An 18,664-nucleotide genomic window follows, 5' to 3' on the forward strand; every position below is an offset into this window, starting at 1 on the left:
CTTGTAGGACTCCTGCCTAAAAGGTTCATAAGTGGGGCCCTTTTCAAGAACCTCAAACTTTGGTCTCATTCAATGCTGAAGTCAGAGTACTCACACAGGGCAGGACTGTACAATGCTCTTCACGAGCATTGCTAAATCCCACAACTAAGACAGGTCTAAGCATTTCAATCTGAAAATTGGGTCAAGGCTAAGTGATATCCTTTCGCTGCTGACACCAAAAGAAGCTTCTCTCTACACAGAAAAGCAAAGATGTCTGCAATCACTTGAATAAAGCCCTCGAAATGAAATGTACCCATTTTAAGACACCAATCAGAGAAGATAGGTAGTAGATTGGCCAAGGCACCAGCCACCCGTTGAGATACTACCGCTAGAGAGTTATGGAGTCTTTTGACTGGCCAGACGGTACTACAATGGATCCTTCTCTCTGGGTACGGTTCATTTTCCATTTGCCTACACACACACTGAATAGTCTGGCCTATTCTTTACATATACTCCTCTGTCCTCATACACCTGACAACACAGATTATCAAATAATTCTTCTTCACTCAGGGGGTTACTGCACTGTAATTGTTCAGTGGCCACTTTCCTCTTGGTAAGGGTAGAAGAGACTCTTTAGCTATGGTAAGCAGCTCTTCTAGGACACTCCAAAATCAAACCATTGTTCTCTAGTCTTGGGTAGTGCCATAACCTTTGTACCATGGTCTTCCACTGCCTTGGTTTAGAGTTTTCTTGCTTGAAGGTACACTCGAGCACACTCTTCTATCTTATTTCTCTTCCTCTTGTTTCGTTAAAGTTTTTATAGTTTATATAGGAGATATTTATTTAAATGTTGTTACTCTTCCTGAAATATTTTATTTTCCTTTTTTTCCTATCCTCACTGAGCTATTTTCCCTGATGGAGCATCCTGCTTTTCCAACTAGGGTTGTAGCTTAGCAAGTAATAATAATAATAATAATAATTATAAAGATGGCTCATTCGCCTGGTAAAGTGCTGTGGAAGACTTTCTAAGCTATGTAGACATATGCACCGTACCTTGCGACAAGCCTTTGGCTCCGAGGAGATGCTGGATAGCCTTCACACGTGAAGAGATATGTAAATATGTATTTACACATATACAGACACACACGCATGCACACACAAACAGCAACAGAAAAAACATGTCCATATATGCATGTGTATATATATATATATATATATATATATATATATATATATATACACACCCATATATATGTATATATATATCCATATATATACATATATATGCATATAAAATGTATTTATACATACACAAAGAGACACGCATGCCCACACACAAAAACATTTACACACATACACACACACACACACATATAAATAAATATATATATATATATATATATATATATACACACATACATACATACATACATATATATATATATATATATATATATACATATGTACACATATATATACACACATATATATATAATACATATATACATATATATGTATATATATATATATATACATACATACACATATATATATAATACATACATATATATATAATACATACATATATATATAATACATACATATATATAATATATACATATACATATATAAATATATATTTATATATATACATATATATATATATATATATATATATATATATATAAATGCGTGGCTGTGTGTGTGTGTGTGTGTGTGTGTGTGTGTGTGTGTGTGTGTGTGTGTGTGTGTGTGGGTGGGTGTTTCTGTGTGTGAGTGAATGCAAGTGTTTTTGCGTATGTATGAATACATACATTAGTCTTGGGTAATGCCATAGCCTCTGTACTATGGTCTTCCACTGTCTTGGGTTAAAGTTCTCTCTCGAGGGTACACTCGGGCACACATGTCTATCTAATTTCTCTTCTTCTTGTTTCGTTAGTTTTTATGCTTTATATAAGAAATATTTCTCCTAATGTTACTGTTCTTAAAACTTTTCATTCCTCACTGGGCTATTTTCCCTGTTGGAGCCCATGGGCTTATAGCATCCTGCTTTTCCAACTAGGGTTGTAGTAAGTAAGTAATAATAATAATAATAATAATAATAATAATAAATTTTCCCAAAAACCAATATGCATTTTCTCATGTCTGGGTTCCAACGGGAAAAAAATCAGTAATCTCTTGATATTTCTTTTTCTAATCTTTTATACAAATTAGTATCCTTTCCATAAATAGTAAATATAATGAGGCCCGTGGGTTAAATGTGGCCTTTCCTATTTAGCAAGAAAAATTTACGAACTGAATCAGAATTTTACATGTTTTATCCTAAATTCATTGAACCATCCACTATCTAAACAGACATCATAAATTAAAATTCATGCATAATTCTTGAAGTTAATATACCATAAACAGGAGATACTGCATATTCTTTCATTTAATTAATTACCAATGCATCAATTTGCCATATTATATTATAACGATTCAATAGCGTTACTCGTTCACTTACTTAATCATTCAGTGATCCATGTCTCTAGCTTTTTAATTTGCATAATATCCTTTCCACTGATTAACTGCTCCCAAAGAATATATTCTTTTGAAGTTCGCTATTCTTCATATCTCTAACTTCCTGGTAATTTCCCAACATTTTATCTCAAAGGCTTTTATATTTATTTTTCAATTTTAAAGTAAATTCACTATTCCTAAAAAAAGAAAAAAAAAAAAAAAAAAAAAGAGAGAGAGAGAGAGAGAGAGAGAGAGAGAGAGAGAGGAGAGAGAGAGAGAGAGAGAGAGAGAGAGAGAGAGAGAGAACCTACATTTGCGTAATGACTAGTATAATTGACAATGGTGTCACAACAAGACATTGACGGGGGAAAATTAATCTAAGCTAAGCTTGTGGATAACAATACAAGCAACATGATAATTCATAATTATCATCTCCTCCTACGGCTATTGACGCAAAGGGCCTCGGTTATCTTTCGCCAGTCGTCTCTATCTTGAGCTTTTAATTCAATACTTCTCATTCATCATCTACTTCGCGCTTCATACTCCTCAGCAATGTAGGCCTGGGTCTTCCAACTCTTCTAGAGTCTGAACGTTTGGTGAATTAATCTATCTTGGAGAGTGCGAATAGCATGCCCAACCCATCTCCATCTACCCCTCATCATTATCTCATCCACATATGGCATTCGAGCAATCTCTCTTGTAGTTTCCTTTCTCATCCTGCCCTGCCATTTAACTCCCAATATCCTTCTGAGGGCTCTGTTCTCGCATCTACTAAATCTATTGAAGATTGTTTTATTGTCACACCATGACTCATGTCCATAGAGTAACAACTGATAATTGTATTATCAAAAACGCTGATCAGTCAAAAACTTTACAATTTTAATAAATTTTTCTAATAAATATTAATATGCTATATGTTGAACATTCTAATTAGTTGGTGTATGTTTTGCAAGTCAATAAAGATGATAGCTGCTACATCACAGCATTGGGAAAATGCTTTACGAAGGTTATGAGATTATTTCATAAGATATAAGAATTCATTCACCTAAAAATAGACCTGTACAGTTAAAATATTGCAATGATGGGCACACATGGATTAACATTAATTATAAATTAATAAGTTTGGTTTTGAAGGTTGATAAGCGATACAATGAAAGTAATAAATATGAAGCTCTAATTGCTCCTCCTCCTCCTCCTCCTCCTCCTCCTCCTCCTCCTCCTCCTCCTCCTCCTCCTCCTCATCATCATCATCATCATCCTCATCATTATTATTATTATTATTATTAGTAGTAGTAGTAGTAGTATCATTATTATTATTATTGTTACTTGCTAAGCTACAATCCTAGTTGGAATAGCAGAATTCTATAAGCCCAGGGGCTCCAACAAGGAAAATAGCCCAGTGAGGAAAGGAAAAAAAAGGAAAAATAATATATTTCAGGAGCAACAGTATCTAAATATAATTTTCATATAGAAAATAATGACCTGGAATCCTGGAATTTACAAATATCGTCATACTCTTTCATTTTCCTAGTGGAAATAGTGACAGATACTTGTACCTGTCACCATTCCTACTAGGAACATCAAAGAGTATAATGAACAACTCAAAGATTCCTGGATTTAAGGGAAACACTTCAAGTAAATCCCTTGAAAACGCGAATAAGATATAAACGGATAATGAATATAATTAATATGTCCTCGTCTGCCTTAAAATAATGATATGCAGGGACTCTTTTATACAACAAATTACTTGTGATTAGACGCGGGCAAGTCTCAGTAATACACCAATAGAATAAATAGATTATGTAACAAATTAATTTCATAAGCGCAATATCAAACCTTTATTGAAAAATAAAATCAAGCTGTTATTAGCTTGTAAAACCCTTACATCGCATTGGTTTTTGTTTTTTATAGCCTCTAATTGCTCAATATTTTTTTTTTTTTTTTGAAAATAATACCTTACCCTCAAAGTAAAAGAAAAAAATGTGGATGAAATATCACAAAAAAAGATTCAGAATTTTCATTGAGATGGGAAAAGAGAGAGAGAGAGAGAGAGAGAGAGAGAGAGAGAGGAGAGAGAGAGAGAGAGAGAGAGAGAGAGAGAGAGAGAGAGAGAGATTTTTTTAAAATAATTTTTTAAAATAATACCTTCCTCTCAATGTAAAAGTAAAATATGTGAATGAAATACCACAAAAGAAAAAGATTCAGAATTTTCATTGAGATGGGAAGAGAGAGAGAGAGAGAGAGGAGAGAGAGAGAGAGAGAGAGAGAGAGAGAGAGAGAGAGAGAGAGAGAGAGAGAGAGAGAGAGAGGGTTTTTTTTAAATACCTTCCTCTCAAAGTAAAAGAAAAAAATAGGTGGATGATATATCACAAAAAAAAGATTCAGAATTTTCATTGATATGGGAAGAGAGAGAGAGAGAGAGAGAGAGAGAGAGAGAGAGAGAGAGAGAGAGAGAGAGAGAGAGAGAGAGAGAGAGAGAGAGATTTTTTTAAAAATAATACCTTCCTCTCAAAGTAAAAGAAAAAAAATAGGTGGATGATATATATCACAAAAAAAAGATTCAGAATTTTCATTGATATGGGAAGAGAGAGAGAGAGAGAGAGAGAGAGAGAGAGAGAGAGAGAGAGAGAGAGAGAGAGAGAGAGAGAGAGGAGAGAGAGAGAGAGATTTTTTTTTAAAAATAATACCTTCCTCTCAAAGTAAAAGAAAAAAATATGTGGATGAAAAATCACCAAAAAAAGATTCAGAATTTTCATTCAGATGGGAAGAGAGAGAGAGAGAGAGAGAGAGAGAGAGAGAGAGAGAGAGAGAGAGAGAGAGAGAGAGAGTGAAAGCTACTGTTGTTCTATATCAATGTAAGAATCAGTAGGTGTTCCTATGCAGGGCAACTCAAAATATCGTATAAATCTCCTATCAAATATATTTCTAACAATTTAATTTATTCAATTTAGATAAAACAATCGCATCAATGATTACAGCTCTATCAATAAATGTGAATAAATTAATTTCTAGGGGAAAGAAAATTATTATTTTGATCTTGGGTTACATAAATACATAAATACAAACATATACATATAAACATACACATACATATATACATATATGTATAAAGTATGGATATAGCTCTATATTTATGTAGGATGTATGCATGTAGTCATACATATGTATTTATTAAATATGCATTTATATATATATATATATATATATATATATATATATATATATATATATATTTATATATATATAGTGTATATATATACAGTGTATATATATATATATATATATATATATATATATATATATATAAGTTTATAAATATCATGCATATATATTTATTGTATACATACAGTAAATATGTATGATATCTATAAACTTATATATACATATATCTACATACATATTTATATATATAAATACATAAATATATATATATATATATATATATATATATATATATATATGCATATGTATGTATGTATGTATGTATATATATATATATATATACATATATATATATATATATATATATATATAATATATATATATATATATATATATATATTCTTGCATAAGTATATCTATAACTATGTATAAAGACTACACATATATTCACATTATATATCTATACTCCTTATAAACATATATATGTATATATTTACGTGTACACGATCCGTCAAAAATGACTAATAATTATTTAAACAGATATGCCCACTCAAATTCCACCATTCTAACCCCCTCCCCCTTTCCTAAGTACAATAAGGCAGTTTCGGAAATTTGCTTGAGATTTAGGCTTCCGAGAAAAGAAATCATATTAATTATCACAATTCACTATATATATATATATATATATATATATATATATATATATATATATATATATATATAATACTGTATTCATATGTGTATCTATTGCAATATCCCCATCAGAACGAAAATGGCAACATTTCTGAAACTGTCTCAACAAGATCTAACTCAAAAATCTCTTCATAGACCAAGACACTCAAATATGACTTTCTGGTGCAATGTAAAATAGAAATAAAATCCTTCAGAACCATCAAACATACATTCGTTAAAATTTTTTGTAGTTTTGAATAACAAACCATGAATACGGCAGACTACAAAATTTACGCCGTTGTAACATTCCGAAAGATTTCAGTTCAGCTAAAATTGCAATGCAACATGACAGTTTTCTGGCGAAAACAAACTACTGCAACGAAAGCAAACCAGTGCGCGTTTCTGCAATGTTGAGTCGCATAACGAAAACTCCATTGTTTCTTATTTCCTCCAGTTCGTTTGTCGTTTGATGCCGGGTGAAGAATAGATGTTAAAAAAGGAGAACGAACTTGAATGTATATATTCTAACAGGCTGGCGAATTTATCGGCTACTTCAGGGCATGTAACACTTTTCAATAACCCAGGAAAAATGAGGTCCTCTTTCTGGTCACACTGATTTCTTTTCATACTTTTTTTACTGAATTTGTGAACCAAGAGAGCATTGGAGAGAATAATAATAATAAATCATATTTATTTAGAATCCATTAAATACAACATCATAATGAAGTCATCTTCACCAACCGCATAACAATTAACTGTTTGCAAATATTCAACTGAATAGTATCTGCCCATATTCTACGGAACAGTCAGTTGTATTTACCCATACCCTACTGCATTGTCAATTGTGTTTGCCCATATTCTGCTGAAAGTCAATTGTATTTGCCTATATCCTACTGCACTGTCAATTATTTTTGCCCATATTCTACTGAACAGTCAAGTGTGTTTGCCTATATTCTGCTGTACTGTCAACTGAGTTTGCCATAATCTACTGCTCTGTCAATTATGTTTGCCTCTATACTACTGAACAGTCAACTGCGTCTGCCCCTATTCAACTGAAAAGTCAATTGTGTTTGTCCATATTCTATTGAACAGTCAATTATATTTATCCATATCCCATTGTACTGTTAACTGTGTTTGCCCATATTCTACCGGAGAGTCAATTGTATTTACCAATTTATATATATATATATATATATATATATATATATATATATATATATATATATATATACGTATATATACATACACACACGTATATGAATTTAATCATGGCAATGAACATAAACTTCAGACCTGCATATCCATAACCTGATACGAGCTACTTCACACAGTGTTATAATTAAATTGTCGAAACATTCCAAGAACAAATATATTTTTTCACAAATCAAGTTAACACAAAAACAGAAACAGCAAGAACCACAAGCCTGTTATTTAAGAAGGTTAGCTGAATGAGTTTTACCATTTTTCCATTAAAAGAACAAATGTATCTTATCACAAATTAAGACAACAGAGAGACCTAAACTGCAAGAATTACACAAGCCTGTGATTTAAGAAGTTTAGTTCAATGACTTTTACCATTTTTCTACTAATGGTAACATTAAGCAATATGTAATTTATTTTTTTTAAACTATTTTATTCATTACTGTATAGGTTGTAGAGGCCTAATTGGTAACGTCTCGGCTTGATGATCAGCAGACGGGAGTTTGAGTCCCGCTTAAACTCATTAGTTCCTTTAATGTCTGTAACCTAAGGCTGGGGGTTTTGGGGAGAGCCTATAGGTCTACTTGCTGTCATCAGGAGCCATTACCTGGCCCTCCCTGGTCATAGCTTGAGTGGAGAGTGAGGGTTTGGGCGCTGATCATACATGCTCAGCCTCTAAGGCATTGTCCTGCTTGCTGGGGCAATGTCACTGTCCCTTTTCTCAATTGTCAAAATATTCCAAGAAAAAAATTTATTTTATTCCAAATTGAGATAAATTACACAAGCCTGATATTTAAGGTCAGGTCAGTGACTTAAAATTTTCCTAATAATAGCAATATGAAGCAGTGTTATTCACTTGCCTAATTCACTTTCTTTTACAGTTTTTTATTCAGTATTGTATAACTGATGAAATTCTTTTATCATGATCTTCTAAAATTAAGGGACCTGATCGTCTGTCCACTTACGCGCATATCAATTTCTTCCCAAGAAAACAATTCACGCCTCCGCAAAGACACTGATACTCGAAATGAACATAGGAATTTTCAGGACTATCAGGCTTTTCCTCGCTCCATTTCATCCGTTTCCTCTTCCTTAACTTTTCCATTTTCTCCCAAACTGTTTCTCCTTGGAAGCGAGTTCCCCTGTGACTAGTTCCCCGGCCCGAAACGACAAACTCATTCCAAGAAAGCGTGTTAAATCCTCCATTAGAAGAGCAGACGGGGCGGCGTAAACACTTGCAAAAAAGCATTTAAGGTTGTGGTGGCCGATGTAGTAACGTCCATGATTGCTGAACGCCATACTAAGGTTCGAGTCCCGCTCGGACTCATTAGTTTCTTTGGTCGCTGCAACCTCACCATCCTTGTCAACTAAGGATGGGGGGTTGAGGGGAGACAATAGTTTTATCTGCCGAGTCATAAGCACCCATTGCCTGGCCCTCCTTGGAACTAGCTTGGGTGGAAAGGGAGGCTTCGTGCGCGCTAATCATTTGTATATATGGTCAGTCTCTAGGACATTGTCCTGCTTGATAGGGCAATGTCACTGTCCCTTGCCTTTGCAATTCATGAGCGGCCTTTAAACCTTTAAACCTTTAAACAGCCTGTTTTCCCCCATACACTGACGTCATTCCGCTTAAGTGATTACCATCATATCGCAACAATTTAAAGGGTTTAAAGGACGCTCATGAATGGCAGAAGCAAGGGACAGTGACAGTGCCCTATCAAGCAGGACAATGCCCTAGAGACTGACCATATAATATGATCAGCGACCAAGGCCCCTCTCCACCCAAGCTAGGACCAAGGAAAGCCAGGCAATGGCTGCTGACAACTCAGGAAATAGACCTATAGGCTCCCCCAAACCCACCATCCTTAGCTCACAAGGATAGTGAGGTTACAGGGACCAAAGAAACTAACGAGTTTGAGCGGGACTCGAACCCCAGTATGGCGTTCAGCTGTCAGGGACGTTACCACATCGGCCACCACAACCCTGACGCTCTCTGTTTCTCTAATCTTCGTGTGTGAGGGTTTAAACCAGTTTCTGATTTTCGTCAAGATAAATTCAATTTTGAAAGTTTTAAACTGTATTCAAAATAGAAATTTCTTTTCTCGGTTAGTTGATCCATTCTTATTTTCATCCTTCCAAATATTTTAATTGATCCAGTTTTCCTGAAAAAAAACTCAGTTTTCCTGAAAAAACTCAGTTTTCCTGAAGAAAAAAATCAGTTTTCCTGAAAAAAAAAAAAACTCGGTTTTCCTGAAAAAAAAAAAACTGGTTCACAATGAAATGGATGTCATGCACTGATATGATCATGATGCTGACACCGTATACACTGATATAATAATAATAATAATAATAATAATAATAATAATAATAATAAGATGATGATGATATAATTTCAGGGAAGTTTTTATCATTTTTAAACGAATTGTCAAAAACCCAGACTAATTATTTTCTGTAGGCTTTTCTACCTTCTAATACCATTAACAGTACATTCGTAATACCAGACGAAGATATCACATAATGACGTCTAAGTCTTACTACCATTTTCAAGCAGAATATTAAGAAAGTGCTATTTCAAATTGAGTCATATGCCAGGACAGAGAAACTATGTTTCCGTGATTATATATGCTTCCATGTTCCGCCCTGCAAGTGTTCTTGAGTGGTGCAACAGGAAACCTTGTTGCTAATAGGTAGCTTTCCTGTCCTGTGAGGTTATCACTGCTGTTCTTGGAAGCTGTGGCGTCTTACGAAATTAGATAAGCTGAAAAGGGGCAATACATCAGCCAATACCAAAGGCTGATAACAGAAATGAGAAGAAAGGTAGAAAAATAAGTATCTATATAATGTTTCTCACGAACAATGAGAGAGAGAGAGAGAGAGAGAGAGAGAGAGAGAGAGAGATTTCAGCACTAGTTTAATTCCATCCCTTAATTCTAAAAACAAATTCACACTTTCATTGTGTTACTTAATTTCGACAACGTCATTTTATAAACGCTAAGTGATCCATTTCCACGTTCTGCTATTTGCATTATTCTGGGATCACCATTTTTACTCTTGACAACTTTTTCGCGACACCCCCACCCAGGGTCATAAAAAGATTATGACACAGCTCAAAAGACTAACAGAACATGGCCTCAATTTCTGCCTAGAAAACATCCGAGTATCCTCTACCTAAATTTAAATATTAAAGTCTGTTGTCTAAAGTCACTGATTAAACTCTAAAGCTAGGCGAGCTATTTTTTTTTCTGCTCTGATGATGTATCGACAAGGATTTTATGCAATTCTTAATACTAATTTATTAAAGCACCTTCATAAATATTCATGTGTTGAAAAACTCCATGAGTCTCCCTGGCACGTAGAGTTTAGACCACATAAACACATAGTCCGAAATTTTTCTTAAAGTTAAGGTAAATAAATAAGATGCATATAAAGATTGAATAAAATGTGTATCCATAAAAATGTTCATTAATCAAATTACATAGAAATTAAACAGTCAATATATGTAGATTATGACCAACTAAATTCATAAGGTAGTAAGTCAGCCTCCTGTAGATGTTGACAGCCAAAATACAGGAAAGCGACGATAAAGACGAAAAAGAAAGTGTGCTACACACGTTTCATGCACACTCACACATTGTAATGATATTGCTTTTTTATATCTCGCTCTCTTCCGCACTGTGATTGAAAAACCTGTTTAAGCTTGTCAATGCATGTTTCCCATTGCCTTAATTTTTGCAACATTGTTACCCTCAACTGTTTGTATATAAGCTCGTTAGCTTGTGGAATAAACTTCGCTTACATTTCCCTTCGATCTCTGTTAGTACCTAACGGCTACTTCGCACAATTGACGATTCCTGGAGGACCAGCTCCCTACTGCCTTTTCTGTCCACTACTGCACCATACCTCTTTTACAATACCATCAAACGACCCTGACTCTTTGACCCTCCCTGCATCGATGAAACTGCCATCCTTCACCAACAGAGAAGCGTTTTCCTGGTTCCAGTGAGCTAAATTCAGTTTCACATCAAGTGTGTGACTCTCTCAAGCGGCAAAGCAGAATACGTCCTTGTAGAAATCCCCAAGGACACTTATCCTAATATCTCTGATCGGCTTTGCGACCAAGGGGATATCCCAAAAGTGCACGATCCCCTAAAAACATACCTCCTGGAACAGTACTCACCATTGCCAGCCAACCCTATAGGCAAGCTTTTTCAGCTCTCTCAACCGCTGTTTAGGGACCAAAAGACTAAGCTTGCCTTGAAGGAAATGACCAGTGTTGCTTGCCTGCAACCTGCCCCACATACGGCTCTTCTCAGTCAGTAAACCTACTTTGGGTACAATGCTTACCCAAACCTATGTGCGCCGCCATCCCCGATGTTGATACCTTGCCCATGAAGGACCTGATAACCAAAGTTGACACCCTTATTTACAGCCACTTCACCACATTCAAGACCTCCTTCAATGCCTTCAATCCTGACAAAGAGGATAACTATTAAACAGTGGATGAAGCTGACGTGAATGCAGTAAGCCATAGACGTCTACCAGGTGACACTCAAGAGCAGCGACAAAGCTGCCCACCAACCACATAAGCTACCCCTAGCTCACGCTCCAACCAACAGTCTCTACAACTAGTTACTGACCTCCCTTAGCCACAGTTCTGATACTACCACTCTAGATTCAGGGTTATTGTGAATAAATGTGCAGACGACCTTCAGTGAAAAAAAAAGACTTGTAAGTAGGCCTTTGCTTGTGGCAGTGGTGTCCTCTTTCACTTATGTATTCTTTTTACATGATGCAGTTACGGGTGTGTAAATTTTGGTAGTCACTGGTGCTTTCCATTCCCTTCTACCACAGTCACTCATCAGGTCATGACAGTCATTGTAAGCCTGCTGACCTCAGCCTGGTAACTCAAAATGGATCTCAGATCACCACCCACGGGTATGAGACACACACCATCGTTTGGGAGTGCTAAATATCATTGGAAATTCCTCGTTGCCGACATAACATTACCACTACTCGGTGTGTATTTCCTCGCCCTTTTCCATCTGGTTGATGTGGCATATCGAAATTTAGTCAATGCAGACTTATACTCGTCGAAACTTCTTTAACCCGGCCCTACGACCTCACACTAAACATTTGCGCACTAACAAAGGCCTACGCCTACCTCCAAACGTCGTACTTAGATGTCTTCCATCGAGAACTTTCCCGAACTCCCATGATTCCCGCCAAGTACAGTATCTATTATCCCAGGTGTTTGCCTAATTTAAGTGTCTGGCCCTGGATCGTTTAGCAGCCGCTAAACAAACTTTCGTCTAAATAGAAGTTATGAGCCTGAAGACCTAAAGCCTAATTTCGTCACCCTTAAACATTATCCTGAAGAAGGATGGGTCCCTGTGCCCTTGTGGGGATCATAGGCGTCTGAACATGAAGACAGACCGGATCACTGACACCTCCCCAACATTGCCAACATTACCTCCTACTTGCACAAAGCTACCTCTTGAACGGGTATTATCAGGTGCCCATGAACCCAGAAGACATCATCAGACTGCCATCACCACCTATTTCAGTACACACATTCAATTACTCCTGATTTGGCCTTTGTAATGCTGGGGCCACTTTTCAATGCTTCATGGATGGCATCTTAGGGTACTTCCCCTTCTGCGTAGGTTACATGGATGGCATCTTAGGGGACTTCCCCTTCTGCATATGTTACGTGGACGACATTTGTGTGTTCTCTTCCTCCAAAGAGGAACACCTCTGTCACCTATGCATCATTCTCGAGTCTACAATAGAATTGCCTTGTAGTCCGGTACAAGAAGTGTACCTTTGGCACCAACAAATTATTATTCTTAGGGCACAGCATTACTTCTGAAGGTGTCCAATTTTTTCTTGAGAAGGCATCATCTGTTTAGAGCTTCACCTGCCCTCAGCCGTCAAAACATTGCAAGAAAACTTGGATATGATAAACAATAGTATTATCACCAGTTCCTGCCAGTCATCGCCACCACTCTTGCCGCCCTCTATGCCTCCATCAAGGACAAGCCAAAAGACCTGAAATGGGGTTCCAATCATGAAGCGGTCTTCTGCAAAGCAAAAATTGCCCTATAAACAGCTGCTGCTCTTAACTTTCCCCGTGCCACATGCTCTCGTCTTCTCTCCACCGATGGCGGTGACGCTATTGGTGCAGTACTTGAGAAGGTAGTCAACGGCTCACTTACCGTTAGCCTTTTTCAGTAGAAAAGTGCCCAAGGGGGAATCCGGATACTCTAACTTCGACAGCGAGTTGCTGGCGGTGCATTTGGCTGTCCGTCACTTTCGCCAATTCTTAGAAAGTACGCCCTTCGTCATTCACACGGACCACATGCCTCTGGCCTCTGCTTAATTATACTCATTACTAAAAATTAAAAGACCTTAAGTATAAAATAGTAAATGAAGCATCAGGTAAATTACATTTCTTGGGAGAGGTAGCCATTAAAACAACCTAAATATAATATAGAAGTAAACATAATAATCATACACTAATAAAGTATCCTACTCTTTCATACATGAAGCTGAAAAATGACTTCATCGGCTTTGATGGCAAACCCGTTTCTCGTTAGGGGGAAAGGACAATAAATCTTGTAATCGACACTAGAAGCTTAAGGGAATGTCCAAAATTATCAAATCTGTCATGTTCAGCCAAGTTTATTGCCTAAATTGCAAGATAAATGTTATAGAAGACTGAAATTCTTTAAAATACACTTACAACTGAAATAAGGGAAAAATTACTTAACGAGAAATGGTCGATTATAAATATAAGTAATTTGCAAAATTCATCTTTAGGAAAGAATTTTTAATGATAAAAAATCATACCTGCAATCTATCCATCCCTCAAGAGATTAAAATGCTAAAAAGTGGAAAAGGTTATTAAACATATTCCTGATTTTATACCAAGAGCCGGTGGTAAAATAAGGTGAAAATATGATTGTATCCTAGCAACCACCTATACAGTAACAAAGGTCGTTTATTCTTTTAGGCTGTAAAACTTCCTTAGAATTTCAATAAAGAGGAAGGAAACAGAAGAATGGGAATAACCTATAGGGTTACATTTTACTGTGGTGGCCGTTGTGGTAACGTCCCTGAAGGGTGAATGCCACACTAGGGTCGAGTCATGCTCAGACTTATTAGTTTCTTCGATCGCTGCAACCTCACCACCCTTGTGAGCTAAGGGTGGGGGGTTTGGGGGAGCCTATAGGTCTATCTGCTGCGTTTATCTGATGAGTCCTCACCAGCCATTGTCTGGCCCTCCTGAGTCCTAGCTTGGGTGGAGAGGTGGCTTGGGCGTTGATATGTATATATGGTCAGTCTCTAGGGCATTGTCCTGCCCGATAGGGCAATGTCACTGCCCCTTGGCTCTATCATTTATGAGCGGCCTTTAAACCTTTAAACTCATGAGGTTTATCAGTTTCCGAGGATGTGTTGTAATAAAATAAAACACTTTCCCTATTGAAAGAAAAGACTTTGGCCCGTAGGTGCATTGACGGTGCAAACTTTCAACCTGAAAACGATGGACAGTTAAAACTATCATAAGAATAAAGAAAAATCGAGTAGAGTTCTATAGAGTTTGGAACCCACAAGGAGACCTTTTGCTACAGAGAAAATATCAATAGATCTCAATGCTGCAGTTTAAGATCATTGTCTTCCCCAAAATGGAGACGATCCATCTCAATGCAGTGAAGGTGAATCGCATGAACTTTTAAAATATATCCAAGAAATTTTCCCGTCCACGATCAATATCTTAAATCTCAATACTTGTAAAGAATCTTCTCTCTTGAATGATTGTTAACCCATCACACACACACACACACACACACACACACACACACACACACACACACAGATTGCCCGGACCTTATTTCCAGTTAAGTCATAGCCCTCCCAAATAAAATAATCCAATTTTGCCAGGAAGTTTTGCTTTTGGAAAAATGTAATTTGAACATTTTGTAATTACCTTTTCCTATGTTAATTACTTCAGTATAAATTCATGTTACATTTAATTCTTTAGTTTTGATCTCGGTTCCTAAAATAGATTGCCTGCACCTCATTTCCAGAAGGGGGCTCTTAGACAGTCAAGTCATAGCCCTCTTCCTACCCCCTCAAGAAAAAAAAAGGAGAGAGAGAGAGAGAGAGAGAGAGAGAGAGAGAGAGAGAGAGAGAGAGAGAGAGAGAGAGAGAGAGAGAACCCATCGATAAACATCGCATCATAGCATCTGAACTATTTAAAAAATCCAGCAAAATATTTCCTCTTCGAGACACGGAACATCTTCCTTCTTTCCAACCTCGTCTCTAAGTCCCTATTGGAAGAGCTCCGACGAGAGGCACTCAGCGGATGATAGATTCTCTCGAATGGTAATCATAAATCATAAGAGCTAATAAACAGCCCCTGATAAATCCTACTTTCTCATTAATTTTCTCTTAGAAGAGAATTACTTTCAACCGGCCCTTTAGGATTTCCATATGAATAGTTCCTAAAGTGGCCTTCAGATGACGCCCTTATAGAAAATGGCCGTTATAATAGAGCCACTAAAGGCTAAGGGGTTCAGGTCGTATATTTCGGAGGGCGAGGAGCCACACAGCGTAGGGGGGGAGGGGGTGATTTGAGTAGATCACGAAAGGCAAGCATTAAGTAGAGGTGGGTAGATGGTAGATGAGGCGGACGGGATTAAATTATCCTCAAAAGGATTCGATATACCAATATGCAGGTTCAGCTTAAATCCAGGATCTATGGGATGAAGGGGTCCAACGAAAGAAAGGTCTCAACTTCTTCCAAAGAAAGGGGAGTCTCAGTCATCGTTGGGGCAATATTTCATATTCTTTTAACTAACTAAAAAAGTCCCACTGATCCATAACCTCATTTAGGTTGATTGCTATATGAAGCATGATCTAAGGGATGCTTTGTACAGGAATACTCATAATAAAAAGGAGCATTTAAAAAAAAAAAAATCCCGGGGCAACTTATTATCATTATCAAACTTACCAAAAAACACAGAACGAAAAAAATAAAATTCAATTAGCTAAGGAAGTAATCTTTCAGATAATTCTAGAGAATAGAATACCCTCATTAGCAATTAATAACATTATTCTTACCATCCCATTAATAAAGGAAAAAAGCTAGAAAACTAAAGAATGCAAATTATTGGGTAGAAAAAATGATCACCAGTTTATTTTAATGAAGCAAATAAAGTTCTGGGTAATGTATTGAACTAATTCTAGACTATGCTTGCAAATACCAAATAAAATAAATAAGATAGATGGAGCAACCCTTTCATAAAATAAACCACGAAAAAAAAAAAATGCGGAAAAATGGCAAAACTGGGAATAAGAAAAAAAAAATTTTCGTTTCGCAGTTCATTAACCATTTAAAATTAATTCGCGGAAAATCTACGTGTGAGCAAAAACATATGCATTATATCAGAGAGAAGTTCGTGCATTTAAAGTTCCACTATATTATAGGGTTGTGGTGGCCGATGTGGTGGCGTCACTGACTGGTGAACGCTAGACTGGGGTTCGAGACCCGCTCAAACTCGTTAGTTTCTTTGGTCGCTGCAATCTCACCATCCTTGTGAGCTAAGGATGGGCGGTTTGTGGAAGCCTATAGGTCTATCTGCTGAGTCATCAGCAAGCATTGCCTGGTCCTTCTTGGTTCTAGCTTGGGTGGAGGGGGGGGGGGGTTGGGTGCTGAACATGTGTATATATGGTCAGTGAACGCCAGACTGGGGTTCGAGTCCCGCTCAACCTCGTTAGTCTCTTTGGTCGCTGCAATCTCACCCTCCCTGTGAGCTTAGGATGGGGTGTTTGGGGGAGCATATAGGTCTATCTGCTAAGTCATCAGCAGCCATTGCCTGGTCCTCCTTGGTCTTACCTTGGGTGGAGAGGGAGTGGACGATGATCATATGTATATATGGTCAGTCTCTAGGGCATTATCCTTCTCGATAGGACAATGTCACTGTCCCTTGCCTATGCCATTCAAGAGCGGCCTTTAAACCTTTAAACGTGGAGCCACAGCTTTGTTTATTTGTCCATCTGAAAGTCTGAGAGCATATTTACTTGAAAACTGAACACATTCATAAAATACGATCAAAGTATTCGTTGGGTACCCAGAGGAATCAAGCTAAACCATCATTGTTTTCGAATGAAAATCTAGTATTAGAGGAAAGCTAACTATTAATATTTAGAAACATTTTATTCAAAATTCAGTCTTTTGTTCCTGAGCTATTTCATTAAAAGTGGGGAATCTCATTGCCTGCTTTCCTCTGTAGTTCCTGATTGCCTTTAATAGTTTACTCAACCATTCAGTCACCTAACCTTAAACTAAATCTTCCTTTACTTGTTTACTTATCCATTCAGTCAACTAACCTTATATTAAATCTTCCTTTACGTGTTTACTCATCTATTCAGTCACTTAACCATAAACTAAATCTTCCTTTAATAGTTTACTCAACCATTCAGTCACCTAACCATACACTAAATCTTAATAGTTTACTCAACCATTCAGTCACCTGACCATAAACTAAATCTTCCTTTAATAGTTTACTTAACCATTCAGTCTCTTAACCATAAACTAAATCTTATGAACTAACTAGGAGGTTCCTTTCACAACAAACATAAAACCTACACAAACCTTAAAGACCCCTTAAAGTTAACAGAAAGAATGATAAACCTTCATAATCCATTCTTTCCCTCCTTTCTGTCTTCCTTCTATGGAAATCTTGGATATATATGATAGTATTTTCCCCTCCAGCGAATTTGGGTCTCGCTTTCCTCCCTTATATTTTGGCCTTTCATCTTTTTTTCAAAGGGCGGGACATAATCAGGATATTCATTCAAAGGCTCCTCATATCGACCTCTAAATTACTGAAAACAAACAAAAACTAGTTCATCGGATTATTCTAAGTTTGTCGAATTACCAGAAAAGCAGATTACTGAAGGGATGTTATGCTCACAATATAAAGGGATTACTTTTGGCTCTATATATATACAACCTATGATGATCTTGAACAGATGTTATAAGTAGAGAGAGAGAGAGAGAGAGAGAGAGAGAGAGAGAGAGAGAGAGAGAGAGATTAACTATACCAAGACTATGGATCAGTCATAGCATATCTAGGGGATTTCAATA

This window comes from Palaemon carinicauda, chromosome 35 (genome assembly GCF_036898095.1).
Source record: "Palaemon carinicauda isolate YSFRI2023 chromosome 35, ASM3689809v2, whole genome shotgun sequence".
NCBI lineage: Eukaryota > Metazoa > Arthropoda > Malacostraca > Decapoda > Palaemonidae > Palaemon > Palaemon carinicauda.